The sequence below is a fragment of the Aythya ferina genome, assembly GCF_964211825.1.
Source record: "Aythya ferina genome assembly, chromosome: 10".
In the NCBI taxonomy this organism is placed as follows: Eukaryota; Metazoa; Chordata; class Aves; order Anseriformes; family Anatidae; genus Aythya; species Aythya ferina.
The window spans coordinates 11812391-11835483 of NC_140306.1; the positions used below are offsets into that span (position 1 = coordinate 11812391).

A 23093-nucleotide genomic window follows, 5' to 3' on the forward strand; every position below is an offset into this window, starting at 1 on the left:
CTGGCCCTAGATCTGAGGAGACAGAGCCCGCCCTCCCTTCCCTTACAATAATTTTATTTTATTACAAAAAGAGCCCATATTAAAAAAGCTCATGATTGTGTTTTCTGTTCACCAAGACTTTTCCTGTATTCGACCTTTGGATAACCTCCAAGGCTTGCAAACATTTGAAAGGAGTAAAGGAGCTCGTTTTATTGCAGGGCCTCAGCATACATTCTTTCCAGCCTATCTTTAACATCAGTTGACAAGAATTATATAATTGCAGTCTGTGATCCCTTTAAGGCTAAAACGTATTCGTTTTCCCTCAAAGAACACTTCAGGTTTCAGAGTTAAATGTATACATTTTTTTCCATCTGGGTTATTCTGTAAAAAGCCGTTTTCTCTTAAACTGGCAAGTCTCATTCTACGAAGTTGCATGGATTTATTTTTTACTGCGGTTTTGAGCTCACATGTTAACAAGTCGAAGAAACAGCCTCCAAATCCCAACCTGTGTTTCCCATTCCATTGGAAAATTAGTGGGTTACAGAGACCACGCAGGGGGAATTATACTCCTTAGGTGGAACCAAATAAAATTTCAACATACTGATTTAATCAAATTAGTGTCTAATGCTAATTGATAGGCAGTCTGGAGATGGACAGGTAGCTGGACTGGATTTGATCTCGCATTTCAGAGGCATGACGCAATCCTCTGGGTCAGGAAGGAATTTCTGCTTCCCTATCAGAATGGCATCTGCCACCATGTCGTAGGAAGCCGTGGACATCGGATACTTGGATAGGAGCTGGGGCATGATGCCAAAAAAAAAAAAAAAAAGTCAGGTCTAAAGACATTACCTGGAATTTAAAAAATGAGTTAGCCATAGCCACAATGACATTCTGTTTGCATACGTTCCCCGTGGGTCAGGTTTTCACTGGTGTCGGTGCTCCTGAGGGTGAAAAAGCACGTAAAGACGTGGGTGCTGCTGGAAGCTGTGATGGTTGTGGTGTGTAGCGGGGCCGGCAGCATTTGGATCACCTCTCTGGGGAGCCGAAGTGATGTCCCAGGGGTGCTGAGTGAGAAGTTGAAGGAGACTGCAAGAAAGCTCGCTCCTCGGAAAATGTCTGAGCTATGAGAAATGGAGGGAGCCGCAGCCTGGTATCTGCGTGCAGAAAGGGAGGTTAAATTTATCTGGTAAATTAGCCATTAGGAGCGATTAACTGGGTGAAGCTGGGGCTCAATGGGCCAATTGTCTGTCCTGGTACAGCCAAGGGGGCTCAAGGGGTCACACAGGGGTTGAGAGGGGTTGAAAGGAGAAGGTTTGGGTGGTGGCTCTCCGTTTTGCCGTGGACTTACCCAAATCTTGGAGTTCTTACCTGTCAGAGGAGGACAGTGCCAGCCAACGTGCCTTACTTCATCCTCTTTTATCTAAGCACTTTAGGAAGTGCAAGCTTTTATTCCAAATAGTGTTTGCTAGTAAAAATGGCTCCCTTCTTCAAATATTTAGTTAATCTAATGCTGATTGCCCCCATTCCCTTAGGGGAGGGGGGCAGGGGCAGCATTCCTGGTTTTATAGAGGGGCAGGTTTGAGAGGGCTGTAAATGCACGTTGCGGGGGTTGGATACAATAACCTGCGAGAAAGGAACTGGTAACAGAATCCTTTTAATGAACTACAAGCGCACAGTTTATAAACTTGGACACAGATTACGCTCCTGCCTACTGTATAAAAATAACCGCATTTGGATTTCTTTGTGGCCAAAGGATCTTATAAGATCTTATAACCTGTTAAGTTTTCACCGCACGTTTTTCTAACCGAGACAGGTCCTGTGTAATACCCTGTGTCGTGCTGAAAGGAAAATCTCGGGTCTGTTAAGCTGTTCCCTGCTTTTGGTAGCCTCTCTGTATCAGGATTCACATTCTTGTTTCCGTTTCAAACAGGAGACTAGTTTACAAGGCAAGTTCCTCCTTGGAGATCACAAGAGGCTTTCTTTCCCTTTTCTTTTTCTGAGAGGAAGGATTAGGTCACCAGTAATACCGTTTGCTTTTTATTTTTTCTCCTTTGGCTAATCTGCTCTCCAAGATGTCCATGTTACAAGAGAAATAAAAGGCTTTAAGTGAGCGCGGGATTTTTTCCCCCTCACCTCAGCTCTCCAACCGAGAGGGGTGATTTACAGGAATCGCTGCATGGAAAAGCCTTAAAACAGAATTTCAGATGCTTGTAAGACAAAGCAGAAAGATAGTAGAGCATCAGGTGCTCCAAAGGTGTTCAGTGGCTGGTGATTACAAGCCTGTCTGCACCGTGTCCGGGCGTACTGTTCTCGCAGTTACAGCTTTGTAAGGAGAGCTCCTGTAGCCACTCACCTGCAATCAGCAGGCTTATCATTATCCAAAGGCCTTTATTTTCTATTATCTTTGTGCGTTTTTACATGGCACAGACGTTAATGGTCCCCCAGCGATTTTTAAGATGTGCTCCTGGAGCCTGGCACCCTTCCCACCAGCGGCACGCAGCGTGCCGGGTGCCGGCAGGCTTCACCCACGGGAGGACGCGTGTTAATGCCAGCGCTCGTGTGCAGAAAGTTTGGGGACCCAGAGCAAGATGATTCTGGTCAGAGAATGGTGAGCACTAGCAGGTTATTGCTTTTGTGAAAGCGGTATTATTCTTGTTCAGTACCGAGTGCTGGTACCGGTTTGTGCTGAGGCCGTAAACGTTTTGCAGCAATAGCTATGAGTCTGCATTGGGTGCTTTGTACCTCGCATAGTACAGCGTGTTCGCTCTGGTCACGTCATGCTTAGCAAACTCTGTTTAAAGGGCCAGGTCGGACTGGATTTACATCAGCACAGCTCTGCCAAACTCCGTGCCAGCTTCCACCAACCGAAGCTCTGGCTCTCAAATGTTTTCAGCTATTTTTTTTTTTTCAGTCCTTTCTGAAGAGTTTTAAAAAATGCAATTAAATGGACAGTAACACTCAGCAGCTAAGCATGAAAAGCTGTTTATCTAAGGATATCTAAGTACTTGACAAAGGTGGGTAATTCTCACAGTGCCCTTTTTCGCAGGGCGGGATGCTGGCATGCGGAGACAGCGAGCGGTTTATCTGAGTAACGGAGTCGGTAGCAGAGGTAGTAATTAAAACTCCGGTCTCATGACACCCAACTCTGTACTGTAACCACTAGACAAACTGCCTCCTGGAACCGTATCTCATCTCTATCTCCCTACATATGCACAATAAAGCCTTTGTAGTATATGCTGTACACTTGCTATTGATAGTTGTATCAGCTGAAAGATAATGCTTGCTCTTCTAACTGGCTGCGAGTGTGCTCCATGCAACCTCAATTATCTGAGCATAATGGGGAGCAGTGGAGAATTTGGGATAATCGGGGTTTCAAATGATGGAGGGAGGGTTTGGTGTAATTAACAGGCATGGTGGGACGCGGCGTGTTTGGGAGAGCAGGTTCGGATGGCTGGCGTGGAGCTGCGCAGCCGGTTAACAACCCCCATGCTGCAGTTTGGGATGTGTTTTTGGTTTTCTTTTTTCTTAAAGGAGGTGTGTCTCTTCCTCGCTTTGTTTCAGAGAAAAAAAGGACAAATGCGTTTCAAACATGTTGCTGGTATCCCTTTAAGATCGGTGAAGGCCGACAGCAGTTATTAATGTAAAACCTCTACTATATGGGGGCAGTTTAAAAATACAGATCGATAGGCACTGTGCACCCAGACCACGGTGGATGGAGGCTCTGTGGGTGGCTCGGAGCCTCTGCAGAGGAGTAGGACCAGAGAGCATCTGAAAAATAATTTCCCCTGCATATGCCGTAAGCTGTAGGATTTTGAGTGTGACCCAGCCGTTAATGAGCTCCATACAGGCAAACGGACACAGTTACTGTAGGGATGCATTTGTTTATAAAGATAAAATGCAGGAGCCGGTAGCTGCTCATGTAGCATCTTTCTGCTGCATGTGCTGACCTCCTTGTGACGGAGATATTTACTAATGTGACTTAAAATACATTTCACCGGGCCGTTTCGGCAAGCCTCACATCCCTGCTTGCTATCTGTAAGAGCTAATCTGTCTCTAAAAGCAACAGAGTAAAAAGATGGGATAAAGTTTGCAAAGTATGGCACCGAGAGAGACTGACTGCTCAGCTCTCACTGTGTTGTGTGCTCTCAGCACAGCCAGCTTTGGAGCCAGCCCTGTCCTCTGCCTCACACCAGCCGCAGAAATTAAGAGCAGCCTTCACTCTTGGAGCTCTTATGAACCAACAGATGGGTGCAGGTAAGGCTGAAAGACCTTCAGGAAGGAATTAACTTGGTTTGTTTTTATTAAAAATAGTGTCAGATAGAGGATGGCTATTCAGCACTGAGCAGCCTCAGAGTTCATCTCGAAGCATTAATCTGCTCTGAGACTGTGGTGTTACGTGGCCCCTGCCAGAAACACGCGGGCGAACTGATTAGGACCAGAAACACGGCTTGGTTTGTGTTTTTTTTTTTTCTTCCTCAGCTGTTACCTGAGAGCCGGGGTTCATTGACATCTGGGAGCTGATGTCTGGCTTCTTTTTTGAAAAAGTCAGTCCACTCTTAGGTGCTTTAAATTATAATCTGTACTTTTCCCCCGTAGTGTACGGTGGCTGGAAGTCATGATCTCATCAGTGAGTTTAAATGCCTTAAAATATATATATATATATATATTATTTTTTTCTTATGTGCTTTAGTGCTTACCCCGACATGCATGTTTGTGCAGGGAGAGCGTGCATATTTATTATCTTTAATGCAGTCTGTATATACACACACATGTATGTAATTCTCTTTCTATTTAGACACCAATCTGTAGATGTGTATTTATGAGGACTTGACATAGACTTCAGTGGAAACAGGACTGACCCCAACATTTTATGTTATTAGGAGGAACAACTGTTCACCCTTTAAAATGCCTATATTTGGAAATCTGATTCCAAACTCACACTGGTTTAACTTAATTTTGTGGCGTTTCTCCAGATTTTCATAACCAGTGGAAGCGAGGACAGGACCGAGAGGAACGCTCGTGCTCCATGAAGGTGAGCGCCCGTCCCAGCACGCTCATGCCTCGGCTGCCCCAAGGGATGGGGCAAGCATGCAGCTTCAGCCCTGGTGCTGTGGATTCCCTCGTGGTCCTTCTGCCTCTGGTTTTGGTGCCTTTTCTTCTCATCTTTTTCTTTTTCTTCTTCACTGCTTTGATCGTTGCGAGTCCCATCTATCTTATTTAATTTTTTTTCAATATCTGGTCAGCTGCTTTTGTGGGAATCTCGTGCTGCCTCTTTTTTTTTTTTTTTCTTTCCTGGGTTGTCTCGATCACTTTGGGGATCATCTTGTAGCGCATAAAGCAGCGAGATAAAGCACAAAGGGCCCTTGATAAAGCCCGAGTTTTGTTTAACAGTTCAGATAGTGAAAGTTTACAAGAGCTGTACTGGGAAAGCTATGCTGTGAATAGAGCTATTATTGCCATTATCACATTGTTTAGACTGGTGGGCCAAAACACAGGCATTTCGTATTTGTTTAACAGCTTCATCAAGCTGTATATTTGTATTGTCCTTTGGGCTGTGTTGTCAGAGGGTTGCAAGCGGCATAAGAAGAAGTATCAGCCGTTCCTTGGGGGATTTGGCGGTCCAAGAAGTCATTAATTATCGAAGAGTGGAGACGAGGCGCAGAGGCAGGGCTTGGCTCTCCCAAACTTGCCGGAGCTGGGCTGTGGGGGCCGATAGAGGGCAGCAACCTCCTGCCGCTGCCGCTCGCCCAGCGCCGGGGGCCCCCGGCCGCCTCCGTGCGGGGCTGGGGAGGGGGTTGGAGGGGGTCCCGTCGTGCCAAGGGGGGGCTTTTGGATGGGGGGAGCCTCGTTGCCTTCCCCTCCGAAGTAAAAAGCAATAATAACGATGTAGAAATAGTCGCACTAATAATCTAGAAACGATTCCGAGGTTGCGATGAAGAACGGCCAAGTCAAGGTGCGCGTCGTGTTTGTAGGTTCCCGGAGAAGCAGCTTTTTATTTGCGTAGGTACGTGTGAAAACGAGGATGATATATCATGTTATGCCTAGATCTTGAGACAAACATATAGCTTAAATTGTACAATTGATGTTATGGGTTATTTCAGCACTAAGTATTCTCCCGTTTTCAGTACATACAGCTATGATTAAAAGCTAATACTAAATATTAATAGTAGCAGCTAGTATTAAAAGCTAATGGTTATTACTTTTTTTCCTCTTTGCCTGCTTATACAATCCTTCAAAAAGAAACAAAAACACACACACAAAACAACCCCACCCACCCTTGTATATCCCGTGTGGATTCGTTGCACTGATTTTGGTACCGTCAGGTCTGGGCTTTAGGGGCCAGCATGAAGGTGAGCAGCTCACCCTGCAGCGTCTGTGCTCTCACCCAGGCTGTGCAGGCACTGCGAGGTGAGCAGCAGAGAGCACGGAGCAGATGGTTACAAACGGGTGCTGCTCCTCACTTCCATGGTTTGCTGTATAAATGCGCTTTATTGTACCTTTTCTGCAGTTCGTTGCGAGGACAGTCGCACTCATAATCCTTATCCGACACAGGAATCCCCTCCTGGCTCGCAGCTTGAAGCCATGGCTAGCATTGTGCTGCTCTGATTTGTTGACTTTGATATTTTTTAATTACGCTTCGTATTAGTTCTTGTCCGAGTTGCTGGTGCAGCTTACTTCTGACCACCACCCGAGACCGAGTGACAGTCGCTATAGCGTAGTCTTGGCATTTTCCATGGCTATATTGTTTTCAGGGCTCACCATCTCAGCAGAACGTGCGCCTTATTTCAGCAGGGCTCTTGCGCTGCGCGGCAGCCGTGAATTCAGTGAGGAACCCACAGAGAGCCTGTGTGCTGGGGGGGTTAGATGCAGGCATATTCCTTAATGCACTGAGAGCATTAGTTCTGATCTGTGGTGCTCTGGAAGCTTTTCTGAACTCTTTTTTGATGATGGCTTGAACTATTCCTCAAACTGAAAGTGGCTGCTGTTCCTATATTTTGACAGCAGCTTCTAATACATGGAAGCCCTTCCTGGTATTTAAAAAATCAATGTATTGCATACGTGCTGAGGAGCGAGCGTGATTCTTTTTGAAGTTCTTCTGTATTGTGAAGTAACAATGTTTTATACATGAAAAACAGTACAAGCAATTCCTCATAACTAACACGTTTGCTTTAAACAATGAAGCCTTCACTCAGGCTCAGTCCGGTGTTCGTTAGCGAGTGAGCGCAGCGCTGGCCCCAGTCAATAAAAGAAGTTTGCTGGTGGCAGGACTGCAGAAGAGGGAAGTCCATGTAAGTATTTGATGCTTGTTCTGGTTTTTATTTGCTTGCTTTGGGGCAAAATATTGTCCCTTAGAGCAAGTAATTTTTATTTTATTTATTTTTAAAAAGGATCGAGCCTTGCAAGCAACACTGAAAACTTAGTGCTGAGCCTTGATCTTACCGGAGTCATTCCCATCAACCTCACTGTCTCCGTTCACGGGAGTAAAGGCCACGGGAGAAATCCCACACAGGAAAACGTATTCTTTGCCCTAAAAAACTCATTATCTTATACGATCCAGGTATAAACAGTTGGTTCATTCCCGAACCGCAAAGGGCGAAATCCTGCCTTTCTTACTCCAGCAGGGTTTTGCCAGGGCAAATGCGCTCCTGGCTGACACCTCCGGTGAGCTCAGCGTGCACAAACCCCGGCCCTTCAGCCCTGATGGAGCCCGTTTGATCTGCTCGTTTATTGCCAAGTGGTATCAGCAAGGGAGCCGAGCGCAGAAACGTGACCACACTGAGTGCTATTTGTTGCGCTGCATTATCTGCAGTGCCCGTGTTATTCTAGAAACTTTTTTTTCCTGCCTGGAACATTTTGCTTCAGCAAATGAAGAAGGGAGAAAAAAAAAAATTGAAGAGACCTTCATTTGGTGGCATAGAAAATTTGCATAAAATATCGCTCTAAGCATTGAAGGATCTTATTACATAGGGTTTTGATGATAATCTTTGTTGAAATAATATTTAACACATGCTGCACTTTTAATTAAGTATCTGAATAATCTCAAATTAATACCAGAGGTTTAAAAATAAGTTTTCATTTTAGTGAACTGTAACATAATAGCAAGCTGCACGGCAACCCCCTCCTTTACCCTTTGATTTAATTAAATGCCCTTCTGTGTGCTTCTTCTCACTTCAGAAACGCACAGGAAGAAAGCAGCCCCAGACGTTTTAGTTAGCGTTTTACCACTTTGCTTCTCCCTCCATCTCCCCTCGAGTACTTGCCCTGCTCCCCACAGGGCTTTGGTTAAGGTGTTTCTTCGGGGGTCAGCTTGTCTGGGGCTTGGCGACTGGCCTGGGTGTTCGGGAAGGGCAATTACATGGGGTTGCCTCGGTGCTGGTGTTTCAGTGCCGACACGGGGGTCCCTGCCGGGAGCAGCAGCCCGTGGTGGGGGGAAGCGTTGGGTTTTATCTGTGCTCACGGTGGGGAGGATGCATCCTGTGAAACCCTGGGGTGGCTCCGTGCCGAGCACTCCACTCCTGGAGTTTGTAAGGTAAAAAGGAGCTTAGCGGTGTCATGGTTTCCGAGAGCAATCAAGCCATTGCAAATAAATTCGCGTTTATTCTATTTATTTTTTCAAATTAAAAAGGCCTGATCCAGCCAATTTGTTTGCCTTCCAGTTAGGCAGCTGTGACAGTCACCGCTTCATTATTCCATCTTAAGAAATCCCATTAACCAAAGGAGAGGAAAAAAAAAAAAAAAAAGACCTCACTTAGATTCGTGTCAGCGAAATTGTTTTGCCGACGCTACCTCGCTGCGAGAGCGTGCGCCCAGCCGGAGCGCGGCCGTTTGCTTCTGCTCTGAACACACACTCGCAATTTGGGAGCGGGAGGATGTGAAGCAGGCTGGCTTTTGAAGGCTTTCTGTTAGATTTCCCCTTTATCCCTTACCATCTATCATTGTAAAGGAGACATATATAACTGCCGCGCTTTGTATATTAAGGGGAGCTGCCTGCTTTTTCCCTCTGCGGAGATAATGACGCCGAGGGTTGTTGACTGCTGTTATCTCTGATGACAGCCTTATCTGCATGGCTCTGATTCCCGCTCCCGGAGTCGCAGATATATCCAGTCCTTCGCAAACTGACCACTGCTCCGATTACGCCTGGGCACCGAGCTGCTCGGCGGCAGGCTGGAAAGCCAATATTCGTGGGCAGTGTCGTTTTTAACCAGTTGTGTCGCTTGCTGTGCTCCCCTCCCACCTCCAAACGCAAACCTTTGGAGGGAAATGCTGGGGGTAAGGAGGAATGGGAGCCTCTAAAGAAGGTCAGCTCCAAGGCAAATGCCCCCCTGCCCTCGCCAGCAGCCTCTGCGGGTGCAGGGGGGCAATGAGAAGTTGTTGAGCAGTGCTAGTGCTGTCTCTGCACGGGGAGCCCCCCTTGCTGATGCACCCAGGAATGCTATTTGCGTGCTGCACCCCTCCCAGCTACAGCGACTAGGAATCCAGGAGTTTATTTTAATTCCTCTAAACATAATAATCTGCAGTTAATTGGCTAACATTCACCATGCCTCGAAGGTGCGGCATGCTGCAGTTGTTTGGCAGGCTGAATTCCTGTCCCTCAGAGATCTCAAAGCAAATTTCAAATATTTATGAATTTAGCCTCTTAACGCTCTTGAGAAACAGCCTCGTTTTACTGCTGCAGAAAGTGAGATTCGGAGATAGCGAGCACGCTTGGCTGGGCTCACCCGGAGCCTGCAGTGCCGCCAGCCACGAAACCCAGGTCTCCCAACACCCCCAGCTCATCGTACCCAACAGGTCACCTGTGTTTTACCCTGCGATCCTTAAAAATAACATTCTCCACAACGTGGGTTTCTGCAAATCCTGCCTGGAGCTGCACAAGGTTGTGTTGCACATGGAGCACTTGCCCCGTGCTCTGCACACAGCCGGATTTCTGCTTATGAGATTGTCTGCTCTTTCTCAAATACAGGGCACTTTTTTTCTTCTCCCTGTCATACCTTATAATATATGTTTCAATCTGAACACTTAGACCAATTTTACTGATACACGATCCAGCCTGTCTTTTCCAGCCTGCACCTCTTACTTCAGTGCTCTTCGTTCTGGGCTTGTCTGTGTTGCAGTTCGAGGCTACCATGGTTAACTACAAAGAAAAGTGTTACTGGAAATGTGCATCGCTGAAGTATGCCGATGCTTTTTTCCCCTTCTTAAAAATATGTTTTACTGGAAACCATGGCAAGGGGAAGATACTCATTTTGCCCTAAAAGTTTTCAGGGATGTTTATTTTTCCAATGCTTCAGAAGAAGGCAAAGCCAGACTTTTTTTTCAGTGCTGAAGAACAATTATTGATTAAAAACCATAATTTATCCTGAAAAATCACTCTAATTTTCATTTCTGGTTGAAAAGGCAACAATGTATGACTGAAAAGTTTTGGTTTGAAAATCATTTTGGTTTGAGAAGCTGTTTTTGTCACGTAAGAAGTTTTTGCCCTGCTCCCGTGGGCGTGATGTGCGGGCACCGAGGGCTCGTCCTGCACCACTCTGGTGGTCGACCCGAGGGGCTCTCTGCCTGAGGCATGTGAACCAGCCTACGAGGAACGTTGAATTAAGATTGTAGAACTGTTTAGGACGGCATTCAGGAAATTCAGTTGCAGACCACAGCATGGAATATTCTTACGCGTTTTGAAAAGGAGTTTGGGTATTAATAACGTGTCTGTTTTTTCCACTCCAGTGCTTCCAGCTGGTCTAACAGGAGCAAATGCCTCAGCCCGGAGCTGTTGCCTTGCTGTTGTACGTGAGGACAGAGCAGGTCACATGCATAATGCTTGTTTTCCGAACTTGTGGGGGACTGGAAGGGGTTGGGGTGGGCAACATTACCCCGTCTCGCTGTGGCTATACCACTCCTGTAGCATTCCCTGTGCCAAACCCTGAGTGCAGTGTAGGTGTTAGTGCTTGGGGCATGCCCTTGGGCACTGTTAGTCCCCATGCTAGAGGACAGGGAAGCTTAGAGAAGCAGCCAGACTTCCCCCAGTGGGGTTACAAACTTTTTTGTAATGGACTCTTGTCCATTACCCTTCTTTCTGGGTGGGTCTGGGGTTCTGGCTCAAACCCACTACCGTGGGCAGCCTCAGAGACGGACCCAGCAGCAGATCAGGCTGCGGGTGTACTGGCTGCTGGCTCCTTGCTTGTGTCACCGGAGGCAGATCCATCCTTACCGGAGTCTTGCCAGCGAGGGTGGCACCGTGTGGTGGTCCCTGCCTGGGCTGAGCTGTGCCCTGTGGGATGCAAAGCCCCCTGCTAAAGCCAGGCACCCTCTCTGCAGGGCTGCGCTGCCTCAGCTCGCAAACCAAACAGCAATGTCATCACTGGAGTGTGCTGTTCTGTTCATAAGGGTTGTTAATCCCTGTCTTTCCATCCAGGATAAAAACTTTTTCCCTAATGATTTCTCTGTTGTGATCCCCATGTGTGCCATCTCTGGCCACAAACACGGTCCTTTTTCTGTATCGCTTTCAAACATCACCACGGACGTCCGTCCCGTGACACAGTGATGGGAGGACACTCATGCCCTCAGGATGGTGATGGCAGCAGCTTGTGTGTGGTGGCCAGACCCAGCTGCAGCTGTGTGTCCTGCCAGAAGCCCTTCTCTCCCCAGCAGGAGTTACTCAGGCCTGTGTGCTCCTGTTCCCAGCCATAACGTGGAGAGAGGCTGCATAACCCACACCATCGCTCTACTTCACTGCAGCTCGCAGTGTGCTTCTGTGTCTGCTGACAGGTGATTAATAAGGAGGTTAGTAATCAATGTTATGGGTCAAATCCTGCTCCAGTTCCCCAGTTCATGCCTGACACAGAGGTCGCTGCCGGGAACAACTCCCCGTGTGGCTGTGAGCTGGGCTGGGCACTTGGATGTAAAGTCAGGACAGGCAAAAACGAGGTTGGATAGATTTGACCTTCACCTGATAGAAACATTTCTGAGGTCATGAGGTACACTCCATGGCATTGCAGAGGTATAAAATCATTTCCAGGTGAGTGATGAGTGGTCCCACAGACTGATGAGGTTTTGCAAGCTGTTCAGTCCAAACCTTGGTTTTGTTATTTGAGTGAGGTGCTGCTGAGACACTTGGACAAAATCCCTGAGCCTCTGATGGTGTCAGGCAGGCAGTAAATGCCCACTCACTGCAGGGAGAAAGCAGCACTCCTCGGAAGCGTGGTTTCCATTTAAACTTTCGGAGGGCTCCCAGCTCTGGCCTGGCAGTGTTTATCTGCGCCGAGTGTGAATGGGAATTGGAAAAGAGGAAAGAGAGAATGGCTGCTTTTTAAAAAGCTAATTTAAAAGCAGGCGCAGTCTTCTGTAAAGATGATTCTGATTGTCCAGAGCTCTTTTAAAGGGACAAGGTTAAATGCATTTGTATTGAGAATGTGGGATTAGGCACACACACAAAATGAACAACATCTTCTTTATTTATTTCATACTTAAATGGCCAAGAGTGTAAGTCAGTCAATTCCTGATGATTTGGGAATGCAAGGGGATTTTCTGTATTGTTTTTTTTTGTTTTTTTTTTTATGTCATAAAGCTTTTTATCTCTGGCTTTGTATATTAGCTATTTCTACATTGCCACCAACCTCCTCTTCCGTCCACCATCCTTCTGTAGCCAAGGGGGCTGAAATTATGCGTTGTCTGTACGTGGCACAATGGCTTGGAAGCTACAGGTAAAATACTTGAGTCTGTTCCCATGTGCCTCAATTTAGCAGTATAAAGCTGCTTCGCGTGGGAAAGGCTGATATTCATACTGCTATTCTACACCCGAGCTGAAATGACCGAGGGTTTAAAACAACCCTGTGAAGCAGGGAATTGCAGTATTATTTACAAAGTGCTGATGCTTTGGCAAAAAAAACATGAGTAGACCCAGTTCAAACTGATTACAGTCTCTGTTCAGTGCTGTCTGGAGCAGGACTGCCTTTTCTTGTATATTTTTACTGTGTGATTTTAATCTTGGCTGTGTCTGTTCATTGCTATTGTAAAAGAGAAGGAATCGTAATAATTTGAAGAAAAAGCCTGGGGAAGTGGGAGTTTCTTTATTGACAGCTTTATAGCTGGAGAAACTGAGGCATGGAGAGGCCCTGGAGGTTCATGGGTGCAGAAAGCTGGCAAAAAGCAGTGTAGGAGCTGGGGAGGGCACCCAGAAGATCTTCAGCTGATAGAGTTTGCCCCACACATCAGCAGCACTTCTGGCCAGGGGGCTACGGGCTGGAAGGGGACCGTGTGTGCCTCACGAGTTACGGCTTGGTAGCTTGGTCTCTGGTGGCACAGGGCGAGGAGACGCCGCTGGTCGTTTTGCAGAAAATCTGTTTGGAAGCAGCTCAGCTTAATGCTCCCTTTGGATGAGCACAGCCAAAGGACTTCAAGGGCTCTTCACGTGGCCTCCAAGAAAGGGAACTCTGGTCTCGGGCTGCACACCAGTGTCCAGATATTTCCCGTCAGTGGACTCTTTTCCTTTTAAAAATACATATATATTAATTCCAGCTTGTCATGCACTGTCTGCCTTCTCTCAACAGTCTGGCTTCGCCCTCCCACCCTTGCTTTGGTAGTGTAGCTCTCCAGATCCTATCTTACCTTTCTGGAGCAAACATCCTCTCCTCCTTGTGCAGGCCGGGCCAGGAGCTGTGCTGCAGAAAAGCCGCGTGTGTCACTGCGCTCAAACGAGCTCTGAGTGATGCCAGCTGAGGAACCCACTGGTTGGATTCACTGCTGAGTAAAGACCAAGAGCTGAGTACCCAGCACAAGGAGGGTTCTGTCTTACGTGCCCAGTAGGCTCGATCAGCACACAGATTGTGCTCTGCTGTTTCTTAAAACCCAAACCACTAAAACAGATGATGTAAAGGAGCAGGGCAGGAACGCTGTGTTCGTGGCTTGTTGCTGTTTATATAGCACCAAAGTTGGGCAAGGCACTTTAAAAACAGGCCTGATGGTATAAAGTACTGGCCCTAATTAAGCCAGACAGAGTTTTGGTACTGATTTTAGAGGAGTCAGGATTGCCCTTTCACAAGAAGTTCCTGCTTTGAGTTTAAATATTACCTCAAACAGCTTCAGCAGGAAGGGGGTGGACCCTCTGGGCAGGATTTGGGGCTGGAGGAACCCCCAAATGGTCAGGATGGGCCCTAAGCACTGCAAAACTGTGCTGCTTGGGGAGCTCTCTGTTTAGCAGAGCCATGTCCCAGCAGACCTATGACTCTTCAAACACTCTGGTTAAACACTTGTTATCCATACAGATGGAAATACAATAATAAAAATAGTTTTCTGCAACCAGGACCTACATTTTCTGTACACTCATGTTCATTTCTTTGTTCCAGGTTTATTCTTGGCAGTGAATATTCCCCGATTCCTGTTCAGAGTAGAGCGGGCTATGCTTTCCCCAAATCCTCGGGTTGAATCACAAAAAATGTGTTATTTCCTTGCTGCGGTGTTGTCCAAGATTTAGAGGTCATGATCTAACACACCAGCCAAAACAATGACCTTGGCTTGAAAACGAGGAGGCTTTTTTGAAGGGTTGATTGAATTGTTGGAGTTTTTTGCCGGCTGTGTCTGAAACCTTTAGGATACTTTTACATTTTCAGGCTTTCCCTGGAGCTATTCACTTTTCCAGCTGAGGAACGTGGGACTATTTGTGCTCACACCTTTATGGCACCTGTTTAAGGTGCCTGAGTGGTGAAGATCCTCTTCCAAATTGCAGCATTTCTCTGGAAGGAGCTTTTGGAGCCCAGCCTCCTGAAGCTGGGCACCCAGGTCAGTTTGTGAGCACCCCTCACATCCCTCATCAGTTGTCTCTGGGAGCTAAATCTGAAGCTATATGGGGGGGGAGAGGAAGGGGACAAATTATATTTTAAGCGTCATGATAACAACATGAGCTGATAGCATGGGAAGCTTGTGCTGTCGGGCCAGCTGTTAAAACCCAGGTATGGGGAGAGGTCCTAACAGAGCTGTTCCTGGAACACTGGAAATGCTGCAGCAAAAAACTCTAGGACTGGAAATTTGATTTTTACACCAGCCCCTCTGGCTGCATTCTCGCCCTCGTCTAGTTCCTATGGCTGTCTGTGCCAATGCATTTCTCTGGCATTTGCTGTTGGTTCCAAGTAGCTTTGATGTGGGTGAGCATCCCCCCTTACCCCAAAATGGAGAGAGAGCTGCTGATCCAGCTGAGGAGCCAAGTCCCGTGCCTGCATTGTCCCCAGTCCTAGAGAAGTAGTAGCCACAAAGTGAGCGAGTGTAGGAAACAGCCTTAAACAAATTTGAGAGAACCGCATTTTGCTCATAGTTGCTCCGTAGCCATAACAGGTGGTGAGAGCTGTTGCAGCACCTACTTCTCCCAAGCTGTTCAGCCTACTCGTGCACTCCGCGACCAAAACGAACACACCTGCTGGTCTCAGAGGCTGCAGATCCTGCTGCAGGTGGCTGTGCTCTGTGACAAGTCCTACGGGTCACACCAACCCGGGAGCAGGATCCAGACCAATATCCTCCCCAGATCCAAAGCAGTCTTAGAGCACTGGGGCACAATAACAGCATTGCCAGGGGGACCGGCAGGCTGGCAGAGGTATTTCTCTTTTTTACGGCTGTATGTCTGAAGGCTCAGGTTTGTGCCTCACAGATGTGCTCAAGGTGGTCTCTCGTGTCTGCAGTTTTATCAGATGGGGTCCCCTCTCATGCTCAGCGATAGCTGCTGAGGAGGATTGGGAAGACCCTAATGACTAAACTCTATGGTACCCACCCTGCTCCCTTCACTGTTTTGACATCCATCTAACGTTTCTTTTTATATTTCCCTTCCAGAACCGAAAGGGCATCTTATGGAGCACCGTGACCTGCCCCGGAGGGCTCTCCATAGCCTGTGGTTTCGTGCTATACTATCTCATCTGAGACCCCTGCATTAGGGATTTCCCATCCAGCCTGTCTCCCACTGAGCGCTTTGGAGCGGGTATGTTTCTGTAGCTCAGGGCTGAGCCTGGGGAGCACTTTCAGAGCACGTGTGGGAAGGTGTCCTGTGCAAAGATCACCCTTATGCACCATTCCTTAGCCCCAGCTGGCCATTTATGGTGCTTAGTATTTGCCAAACATAAACTGAAATAGGCCTTGAACAGTTACGTTGGCATTAGTGTGTTTTTCCCCGGCCAAGCAGCAAAGGCACCGCGGCTCCTGTTGCGGAGCATGCCAGCGCTTGGAATGCACTCCTGCCAGTATCCCAAATAAATCACTCCTCAGTCCTTCTGGAGGCTGCAACCCTGAAATCCCATCTAGTCCTTTGGTTGTCCAGGTAGTTCGTTGCTTGCTCTGAGGCACAGCTGACAGTCTGAGGCAGGACGTGTCCCAGAGCCTTTCTGCTCCAAGGACTTTGTTGCCAATGACACGTCAGGGGTCTGTTCTTCCTCAGAGCCTTGCCTAGCAGACAGAGCACGTTGCACGGGTTTGTGACTCCTAATCTTAGCCCTCTAATCTTTTGGGTCTGAAGAGCCCATGTTCCTACAAGGAGTAGGGATGCAGAAGGTAAAGCTGCAAAGCAGATGGGGCTTTGGGGAGCCTCTCCTCTACCTGCAGAACTGCCATACTGCAATAGGAGAACTTGACCAAATTTCCTTGGCTGTTTGGGTCTGAGAGCTGGGAGTTACCCAACTAACTTAATTTGGCTGAGGAACTTCCTTACACCATTTATCCCTTGTTTATTTTGACTTCCTTGCACCACCAAGGCACTCCTTACCATAGAGGATGTGGAAAACAACGTTTTGATGAATTTGGAGTGGCTGCATGGGGCTTAAAACACGTTTGTCAGAGTCAGTTTCCAAATTACCAAAACTGAGTGGAAGGGGACAGGTTTTCCCTGTGACTGCTAGGAAAGGGTGGTGTGAGGTGCAGCTGGGACTCACTGCTCCTGCAAGGAGTGGAGGGCACTGCCTTGGTTTCATGGTCTGGGACATGGGCACGTTACTGCAGTCCCCAGTGATTTCCAGCATGTGGGAAAGCTTCTAAAGAAGGCCTGAAGACTATGCAGAGGCTCTAAGAGAAGACTTTCTCCCTCTCCATGGGCTTTCACTTCTCCGCAGGGAGAGAGCAGAGCAGCGGGCACGAACTGCAGGGGCTCAGGGCTCTGGGAAGCCCCTGAGAAAGGAGGCTTTGGTCGTGGCACCCCTGGGTGAGGGATACATCGTTCAGGGCTCACAGGCTCCTCATTGTCCCAGGAGGATAAAGCAGGGTGGCAGCAGGGGCTGCGGGTGGCTCCAGCCTGTCCCAGCAGGAGCTCAGCCAGCCCCGCAGCCCGGGCCTCCTGGCCACGCGTCCCTCCTCGCTTTGAAGCCCGGGTGCTGCGCGAGGGATGCTCGCTGTGCCTCCTGCCTGCTGATGATCCCTAAATTAAGAAATGCAAATCTATTCAGGGCCGATTCCTTTTCCAAAGGCAACTTGCCTCAGTTGCTAATTCCCCGCGTGGCTTCTATACAGACCCCTCGCAAGCACCTGCAGCTTTTTTTTATTTTTTCTCTCCCTTTTCCCCCTTTTTTTCCAGGGAGGGGGGTGGCAATGGGGGAGTTATTGAAAATCTTTGTTTTCTCTGGTGCGATGAAACTTGCTTTGCTCTTTTGCCTCCTTTTCTTTCCCCTTTCAACAGAATAAATACAGCTGATCCAGCCCCAGCCCCTCCGCACGTGCCAGAAGAATAAATCGCCCGGCTCGCCCCCAGCACCCCCCGTTAATTCTTTCCCCTGCTGCTGTGTTTGCTTATTCTCACTGCAGCTGTAGTGCTGGTCGCAGGCGTGAGCTGACCTATTGCTGGCTTGTTTGGCACCGGCTCTGCAGAGCCACCCCCCGAAAAAGACTTTGAAATCAACTGTTGGAGCCTTCCCTAGGCTTCTGCCCCCCTAATTTTCTGATTCTCATAGCACTTGCCTTTGTTGCCGTGCAAACACACACATGCACACGCGTGCGGAGCAAAGCGGAGGGGAGCAGAGCCCCAGAAATATTGCGCTGCCCAAAGTCCACGGGTTAAAACAAACATCAACACTGCGTCAAATAGTTTGCCCGTAAGAGCCTTTTGTTATGAAGATAAGCTTGTTATCTCTTTCATTCAGATTTTAATCTGACAGGTCATTTGCATACTGCCAGCCGACTTCAGGGTGTGCATTAGATCCACTTTGCATTTAAATCCTCTGTCACTCAGGCAAATAAAAGGGGGGGGGGAGGCTGGGGGAGCACCGAAGGACCTCTTTCAGATCCTCCCAGTTATCGCTATTACTTTTTTTTTGTTGATTGTTGGTGGAATTGGTGGCAGAAAAGTTATATCCTGGCTCTTGGGGCTCTGTTTGGGTTTGGGGCATCGGATACCCCCAGGCTGTGAGCTGCATGTGTGGGGTCAACCCTTTGCGAAAGGGCCTACTCAAATGCATCTTCAGGTCCTAATAGTGCAAAGTCTTTGCCCACAGAGGTCAGTTTGGGGAGCTTAAAACCTAGAGCTGCTCAGTGCTCAGTCTTGCCCTCAGTCAAGCCAATCCTCCAGGCTCACATGAGATGGGATCAAGGCCTGATAAGAACAGGACAAGGAACAGTGAGTGCCATGGCCACACTGCAGCCACCAAGGCACCTGCTTACCAACCATGTAAACATTTCCTTAGTTATTCCACTTGTTAATGTCTCTCTCTTTATTCTCCATCTGAAGCCTGGTCCTGCACCCTCACTCCTCAAGCAATGCTGTGTGTGCTGGAGGGATCACCAGGGCAAGGCTGCTCGTACAGGTAATGGGGAGGGGTTGTGTGGCCGAAGGGTATGGCCCGTGGGATGCAAGTCACCCCTGGTGCAAATGGAGGTTGATCGGGTTGTGTGTCTCTGTGGGCATGGAGAGGTGCAATGATTTTCTGGCATCTATGAGGTACTGTGGACATTTAAAACAAAAACAATAAACAAAAACAGTTGGTGAAGGTGTTATCAAAATGCCTGGATCTGTGGTTCTTGCCCCAATCCCGCAGCCTTGCACCTGCCCTTTCCCACAGGGCAGGTGCCAGGATGGTCCCAGCCCAGGACCCACTGGTAGCGTGCTCTGGGGTCCTGGCTCCCTGCAGGGACATTGCGTTGCTCTGTGAGGGAGCACAGACAAGGATTTCGGTGTCATGATTTGTTCCCTCATGCATGTCCTGTGCTCAGGTGTATTGCCCAGGCTCCCTTTTGCCCGGTAGGAGCAGCACCGAGCCCAGAAAAGCAGCTCTGTCTGTCCCACTGGCCACGAGCGCCCGATCCTGCTTGCTCCTGCCTGCACCTCCCCGAGATGCTGGAACAATGACCCAGGACAAGACCAAACCTGGCGTGGATCTCCTCCTATGGCTCTGTTGAAGACCACAGGAATTACCCCAGGGTAAGTGAAAGGCCAAACTGCGAGTCTCCTCCTCCAAATACAATGGAGAGCCCGTGAGATAAGGCCACAGTCCCCCTACAGAGAGCAGGTCAGCATCCCCGGGATCGTGTCCCAAGCCACAGCACACAGAGCCCCAGGAGAACGTTTCCTTCAGCCCCAACGGGGTTAAAGATTGGATCTGGGGCAATTAGTGTATCCAAAAGCAGGGCAGTGAATAGCTGCAGGGCATTTATTCAGCTCTAATGTGACAAGTTTAATTCTTCTGTTCAGAGCCAGTTATTTTCTTACATATATTAATTATTTGAAATAATTCTCTGAATAACATCTAGAAATAATTCAGGCAATATATCTTGATAATGAACCCGTTGCTACTGAATGGTTGAAATTTCAGCTGTGCTGGTGACTTTGGCTTGGGTGAATGTTCACACGGCATTGTTTCTTCTCTTAAATAGTAGTACGTGACTTTCAGATCCAGATTCTGGTCTGAATTGCTGTGTTTATGAGGTCTCTATTATTTGCCATTTCTGTAAATGTTCCTGACAGTAAATGCCTTTGTTAGAATATTATTGGTAAAGTAAACATAAAAAGCGTGTGAATGAAGCCAGAGCAAATCTAAGCTATTTGTTTGAATGGGCAGTTAGGGGAAACAGCTTCCACGCCAGGTAGCCACCTCCGAGCCTTCAGTGAAGCTGCTGGGAACAGGGTCTCTCTGTCCAGCTGACATCAGATTTTCCAATTTCTTGTCAAGCTTTCTCAGGGTGTTTTAAAATGTCTATTTTTGTTGCTTGCAGCCCACAGTAGCAAGTCTTAATAGGCAATATGCCACATAATGCCACACACAGCACTGTAAGAGCAGTGGTGCTCATGCTGCAGGCTGCCTTTGCTCCACGGTGTTTGTGGTGGGGCAGGTGCATCCTGAGCACCGTATGGTATGGGCAGGGTGTGCTGCTTCTGCTGGATGTGTTGTCTTTGGAGATGACAAGGACAGAGCAATTGAGATGCCCGATATGTTTGGGGGCTCCCAGGTGAGTGAGCAATGCTTTCAGTTATTTATCACCCAGCGGTGCCGCCAGGATTATGGTGACTGCTGTGTCCTGGAGGAGCTGGCTGATCAGTAGAGCTCTCCTGGAGCCTGAGCGCAGCAGTGAGCACTGGCCGGGTGCTGCAGGCACAGCCGTGCTGCCAGAATGGGGACAGCCGCCGCTCCTGCCCCTGCCAGCCAGGGCCACGTCCTCCCAAATGCAGGAGCACTGGAGTTCTGGAGGGCTTTCCTATCCAAATTCCAGGCCGCTTGGCCAAGGCTGAAGTGGAAGGGAATGGCAGAGATGCCTGTATGCAAATAGGGAAGAGCTGCTTTTGCGGTCCAGTTTCTCACTCGTGCCCTAAAACTGACGACACTTAAGACCCCTGGACTAAGGGCAATGAATGCAAAATGAGAGCTCTGCAAAATCCCCTGGTTCCGGGCCAGCTCTCTTGCTTCGCTTTGCTGCTCCTTGGCATCAGCCTTTCAGCCAAGTGAGCAAGTCAATGGCTAGCTTCGGTGCCAAAAAAATCTTCCTCACTGTTTCCCGTATAGCTAATGAGAATGCAAATAGGCTGGTTTTCCAGGCTTGCTTGCAGCCTCCATTGCCTCCTTTCTCTGCATGGTACCTAGGTGCTTTCCTTCTGCCATGAGATCTGAGCGTGTTGTGCTGGCTTTTGGGTTGTCCTCAGAGCAGAGGAGACACAGGGTGTTTGGGTGGCAGAGCTGGGGAGGTGTAGCAAAGGAGGAACCAGAAACTCTCAAACACCTGCTCCACGTGGTCCTTCTGCATGCCCTCCCTTAAAGACAGACCAGGTTAGAATTAGAAAACCAGGACAGAAGCAGCTCTGTCTTTGAGTTAGACACCATCAGAGCAGAAGTCATGTATTTTTTGTGCTGCATGCAGCAACCAGCCCATGGCTGGGCAGTGTAGGGTGCCTTAGCTGTCTGTTCTCTTCCAGACTTGCATCAGTAGTGTTGCTTTTCTATACCTTAAAAAAAAAAAAATGATTTTCCATCAGGCTCGCCATGCGTTATCATTTACAGCTTTGAACCCTGTAGAAACAGAGTGGGGATTCTGTCTGCACCTTTCTCTGTGTTTCCATACCGAAGAGCAGAGCCTCTCCTGCCCAAACCCTCCTGCCGCAGCTCTGCCTGGGCTTTCCCTGGGGATGGTGTCACACACCATTACAAAACCAGCCCTGGGTGCTTTCCAGCTAGCCGAGCCTGGCCGGAGTCCAGTCAGTGTCCCCAGCCCTGGCTCCCAGGGACAAGTTCCTCGCCTGGCTCCCTTTCTGGGGATGTTGGACCAGAGATGAGAGCTCGGTAGCTTATGGGCATTGTCGCATCGTCTGTCCTGATGGGCACTCTGGACTCTTCAGGGACCATGGGACAATTCAATAAAGGGACGCAGCGCTGGAATTTTTTCCACACAGACACACACTCTTCATCCCTAGACAATGCACGAGCACTGCAGAGCGAGGCAAAGCCTCCTGAGCATTGCCCTTTTCTCTGCTCCCCCATCTGGAGAATGTCTCCGGATTCGCCTCGAGTCCTTCGGGGAGCCCAGGTTCCTCTGGCTGCGCCTTCCCACCCCAGCCACCAAAGGGCTTCCTCTGCCTGGAGAACACAGTCTTTTTTAAAAGCAGTCTGACATCTTTCCTTTGTTCCTGGCTTTCCACTAGGATTTTCCATGATGCAATCCCGTATGGGGTTACTGGCACAGAGCTGTTAAAAGTCAGTAGCTGCGCCTGGAGCAAACCCATTGTTCTGCCAGCACAGAGCCCTTCAATGCCGCTGACTCCTGCGTGGCCTCGCTCCTGCTCCCCGGCACCGCCGCGCTCGCTGCCAGAGGGACGTCCTAATCCACACCGAGGGCTGCAGCCGCCAGCACCAGGCACAGCACGAGGAGCCGGTCGTAATTAGATGCAGGCACAGCCACCAAAGTGTCACACCTACCGGTGGCACCGGGCTCACCACAGCTGAGGACTGAGCTGGGGCTCACCCGATGTGCCTTGCTTCCTTTGCGGGCCGCTGCTCCAGCAGAGAAGGGCTCCTTTGGGAAGGGAAGCGAGAGGCTGTAGCTTTTATCCTTTTGGAGGAGCAATTTGCAAGGAAAACAATGCAGGATTCTCTGGAATAAGGAGTATTAGCTGCATCATCTTTTAAAAATAATTTAGTCAAGCGAATGTTGGCCGGGGATTAGCACCCTCGCAGGCACTTGGTTTGTAGCAAGGGGATGCTTGCTGAGATTTATTGATGTTGGGGATTGTTTCAAATGCATAGGTGACATCTAATGCCAGAGCAGCTCTCGGGCTTGCTAATGAGATAAGTCAAAGGCTCTGCAAAGTTTTCAGCAGTGTAGCCATTAACCCCGAGATTATGATATCCTTTGTGTTTTTCCAGCATGTCCTGCCAAGTCTTCGCCTTAAGCAGAGGAAGGATGAAAAATGCAGGGCCAGAGATTCTCTTACAGCTGAAAACCACTGTCTGCTGTGCTGCTCCCTGGGACAGAGAAGAGCCTGTGTATAGTAAGCAGGGAAACATCTCTACTGCCCAGCACAACCCTTTTCTTCAGAGTGGGATGAGTGGAGAGTGGAGGAGGGGAAATGCGGTCCCTGTCTGGGGAGATGCAGTCTTGTCTCCCACCCTCCTCTGCTTTTCATTCCTGGATGTAAAGGACTGGGAAATTTAAACTTAGAAAGGGCTTTTTAGGTAATCACATTG

At 48.6% G+C, this 23093-nt stretch overlaps 1 long non-coding RNA gene across 1 annotated transcript; it reads left to right on the forward strand.

Moving 5' to 3' along the window:
- The first annotated feature begins 14560 nt into the window (after positions 1–14560).
- On the forward strand, positions 14561–23046 carry LOC311442061. The gene is made up of 5 exons (XR_014696439.1): positions 14561–14748; positions 15787–15931; positions 18656–18731; positions 19138–19345; positions 22773–23046. It is a non-coding gene; the product is annotated as an uncharacterized lncRNA (long non-coding RNA).
- The last annotated feature ends 47 nt before the right edge of the window (positions 23047–23093 follow it).